Consider the following 4746-nt stretch of genomic DNA (forward strand, 5'->3'; position numbering starts at 1 on the left):
TTTAAAAACTTGCACAGTTGCTTTTTGGAGTGTCTCTGAAAACCTTTCCAGTTTATTTTCTCTGCATCTCAGGGTTTATCTCAGGATCCCTCAAAAACAGAGATGGTTCTGTCAGTGAGAGTTTTAAGGGGAAAGATCTGATAGGTGAAAGAACTCTTTCTCAGAGGTAAAGACCAGGAAAATGGCCATTCTGGGATGTAAACTTCATCTTCTCCATGAAGCTGGGTCAGGTTCAAGTGTTCAAGTGCAATTCTGGCATCCCCAGCTACGGAAGGGGTGCATGGCAATCACAGGGCTTGGACTCGAAATGGGGTAACCCAGAAACCCCTGCCCAATGCAAGCAATCTTTTTGGCTGCCCTACCACAGAGCCAGCCCCATTCAGAGAAGGATACAACCCATCAGCTCCAAGGCAAAGCGTAATTGGGGGACAGCTCCTGGTGTAAAGCCCTGTGGCTCTACCAACACCCAGCAGCAGGAAGCCAGTAGGACAGTGCCAACTTCCAGCCAGCAGGAAGCTGGCCCAGTATCAAAACACGCATTAAATCCCCATTTGGGAGACAAGGTTTTACTTAACATGTGCTCCTCATTGGCACGGTTTGTTTTCTGTAAAAACAGGATCATCATCGAGAGCAGCAGATGTGTGAGGGCAGCATGCTCAGCGATGGGTCTGCCCCCAGGACTGGTTAAGCCCTTGGACTGAATGTAGTTCAGTGTTTTACAGAGGGATTCGTGTTCTCTTCCAGGCTTGTATCTGAATTGCCAGTCAAAATATGAGTCAAGTGTGCACTAGCATTAGTGCAGGAAATTCCTTCCCTTTCACAAAAAAATAAAATATAATAAATAAATAGTATATATTTCCCTCTGTTTAGAGACAGGGGCTTTGCAGGAGCTCTCTTTCCCATGGGATGAATGGTCCTCTGCCTTTACCAGGCTTGGGATATCCTTACAACAGAGAGGGTCTCATTTCCAGCCCCTCAATTTTAATTTGAGTCTTAAGACCCAAAGAAGAGTTCTTACACAAATGCCCTTAGGGTTCCCAAAGCATTTCTTTCTTTCCCTATCATTATTAGAAGCCAAAATTTTGGTCATTTTCAGGTCTCCCCAGCTCCTTTCCTGCTTCACACTGGAGATGTGGCAAAGCAGCTCCGTTCCATTCCTTCACTACCTCCTTGACCAGCTCTCCATGGCATATCCCACTGTCTTTTACTTCTAGCTCTGATATTTCCCTAATTTTCCCCTCTTCCCATGCAAGGGTTAAGAATAAATCACTTCCAAATCATCCCAGAAACCCTTTCAAATGGGACCCGCTGCCAGTGATGGAACCTATTTGTATCCCACTGTTCCCAGCCATGTGGCAGGTGATTCTTAGTCACAACGCATTTGCTTTGCTCCTGTAGGACTGTCATCTACTGTTTACTCCGGGACCTCAGGAAAAGAAATTGCTGCTTGAAAACAGGGCTTGTACACAGGAACTACTCATTTACCATCTTGCGCAGGGTGTCATAATTTTATTAAAACTCAGACAAGCCTGACACCTTGGTGACAGAATATAATTTCCCTAACCAAACGCCTTGACATCAAAAATTAGGTTAAATCTCGTTATTTTAAAGGAGCAGATGGGGAACGCTCAACATTTATCCAGGGAAATTTCTGAGTTTGCCACAGTCCATTACTGCCACAGCATGGCAGGGTACCCAATGGCCTCCATTAGCAGAAGCCACAGGTAGAAGTCCATCCTCAAGCAGACATGTTCCTTTGCAAAAAATAGCTTTCCTCCCCCCCAAACACAGCAGACCCGGAGCTGCTGGGGGAGACGATCAGGTTTATAATGAGGTTGTAAATATAAGAGAATAAGGGTTAAAGTGTGACTCAGGGAGCATCTCTCCACCCACAGCAGCCCTGCAGCAGGAGTTGAGGATGACTGCTTGATTCCCTAGGCTTTCAGAAAGCTCCTGTTTGCCATCAGTGGAACCCTTCACAAATGAACCCTGATGGGCAGCCAAGCTCTTGACTCACAAAGTCTTCATGGCTTGTGTTCAAGGTAGGTTCACAGAGCACCCTAAGAAATGAGCATTACTGCCTTTCCTGGTGGCATTTGAGTTCTGTGGCCAAGCAGCCGTGCCTGTGTCCTTGTTCCAGATGTCAGCAGTCCTGTCTCCAAACCATCAGGATCAAGATATGGATTTGGAAGCTGCGTAGGGGCAAGAAAATTTACATAGAATCACAGAATCATTCAAGTTGGAAAAGACTTCTAAGATCATCAAGTCCAACCCTAACCCATCACCACCATATCCACCATGCCCACAGACCATGTCTCTATGAGGGAACTGAGTATTGGGCTGTTTACACCAGCAGATGAAAAATCTGGATTTCATCTTCTCTGCCCTGTCAGGTTTAGCTGGTGAAATAAAACATGGGAGAGATACCAAACTCCCTAAGAAAGAAGGCAATGACTATGACTACACCTAAATGGAAGGGAGATAACTTCTGGAGGCTGGCTGAGCATTTGGGATTCTTGGGTCTAATCATGTTACACCATGACACCGGCTTTTGCAGGAGTAACCCTCAGAATTGCTCTTTCCTGAATTAGAGCCCATCAGTAGAAGTAAAGTTATGTCCTTGCAAAGCTAAAATTTGTCGCAGGGGGAAGGTTTTATATAGGGAATATGGAGATGCCAGTCTTGGCTTAGCCAAAGTGTGTGAACACATGACCTGGACTCTACTGGTGGTGTGATGGACATGTCCCAGCAAAAGTCATACAGCCAGAAAGCAAACCAAGCCTTACACACACAGCGTTTACATCCTCACATCGTCCAACTCAGCTGGTCAGTGGCCAAAAAATCAAACCTTCACATGTGGGAAGGAGCAATTCACTTCTTCATCTCACCCCTCTCCAATTATCATGGATATAGGGAGTGCAGATGCAGATCAGTCCAAGCTGGTTCATCGTCTGGTAAAGTCAGAGTACCTAAAGCTTCCGTTTCCTGCAGTGTCTCTGGAGAATTGGGCTCTCCTTGTGCCTGATGACAGATTTGGAGATATATTCATGGAAAAACAAAATTCCATCAGGTCAACATCAAGGCCACATTTCTGTTCAGGAAGATCCTGTGTTACAGGTAATGGGAACAAAGAAAGGAGGAATGGCTTGCCCTGATTTGAGGACCATAAAATGACCCTTTAGCTAGCAGTAGCAGAGAGGCATGGTCCCTGAGGAAAGCAATAGAGGAAGGCTCTCTGCCACCAGACCTACAGGTTTCTTTCTGAAGGCATAGCTGAGCTCTCCGTGTCTGCATTCAGCACAGCTGCTCAAGCAAGGTCTGACCCAAATTACAGCTTAGTCTGAGAACTGCTGAGCATTAATAACCCGAGAAAGCTGCTGTGCTTGCCAACTCTACTTCATTTCTGCCTCAGAGCTGTCTTGCAATCGGCTCCAGTGATGGACACAGTGAAATTCATGTTGACATGTAACCCATGTCTCTCTCTGTAGAGCTCCCACAAGAAAAGCAAGATGTTGCACAAAGATCTCCCTGGTGCCACTGGTCCAGAAACGCTTCCAGGTGTTGGATGGAGGCATCAAAGCAGTCCACACTTCCCCCAGTACACTGAAAAGCTGTGAAGGAAAGCAAGTCTGCTACAGCTCAGACCTGTGGCATTTCTCTGAATGCTTTCCACTTGGCCACTATGCTTCTTGGATCATAGACTCCATATTCACTAGTCATGTCAACAAATGACAGAGGAGAATGGCATCTTCACATCTTCCTGGACCTCATTTCACTTCACATCCACAGTACCTCAGGGCTGACAGCTCCATCCCTCGACTGAAACACCATCAGCTAGAAGCCTCTGTAAATATAAAGTAATCCAGTACACCCAGGGCAATTTCTAGAAATGCAAACCTGAGTCCAAATTGGAGTAGATTGGACCATTTCTGCACACTCTGAAAGCAGAAATGCAAGGAGCATTTAAGGAACAGCTGGGGAGAAAGCAACCAAGAAGACTGCAACAGAAGAAGAAGAAAAAAAAAAGAAGTAGTGAAAAAAAACTTGGTGTGCTGGAAGCAGCAGTGGTTTAACAGGGAAGGGCCTCCCCAAGAGAGCAAACAGATGATGTTTTGAGATGGTGAAGGGTGGGAGGAAGCAGCCTCCAAGGAAAAACACATCAAAAAGGTTGAGATGGAGAAAGAGCCACAAAACAAGCAGAGAGAACACAAAGCAATCCTTAATTAGAGGAGGAAAAAGAAATAATGTGCAACAAATTGCAGGGAGCGCTGGCAATTAGCAGCAAGGAATCCATTCCCTTCTGCACACAATAGACGCCAGATAAGAACATCCATTTCTGGATGTTTTGCTCAAGAACAGCTCGGGGCAAGAAGTCATACCCATGTGGGCACGTGTGCTGACACTGCCTGTGCAAAAGGAGGAAAGATTTGTCATGAGAGGCTGAGGGGAACCCAAAGAGATTGGAAAGATGAGGATATGAGAAAGGCAAAGGATATAAGAAAAGCATTTCTGTTTGATAATGCTCTAAGTAAGTTGAAATATTGGGTATTTCAGACTAAATAACATCAGGCACATCCTTCCTGAATGGAGACTGCACTGGAGCTCACAGTAGGTGCCCCTAAGCCTGTTTTGGCATCTACAGCAGTGGCCTTCATTGCATTGAATGATTCAGGGTGAGGCAGGACTAACTACCCATATTCCCACTGGAATTAAATAATTCCGTAAATAACTTCAACAAGTACTTTG

The sequence above is a fragment of the Meleagris gallopavo genome, chromosome 4 (genome assembly GCF_000146605.3).
Source record: "Meleagris gallopavo isolate NT-WF06-2002-E0010 breed Aviagen turkey brand Nicholas breeding stock chromosome 4, Turkey_5.1, whole genome shotgun sequence".
NCBI lineage: Eukaryota > Metazoa > Chordata > Aves > Galliformes > Phasianidae > Meleagris > Meleagris gallopavo.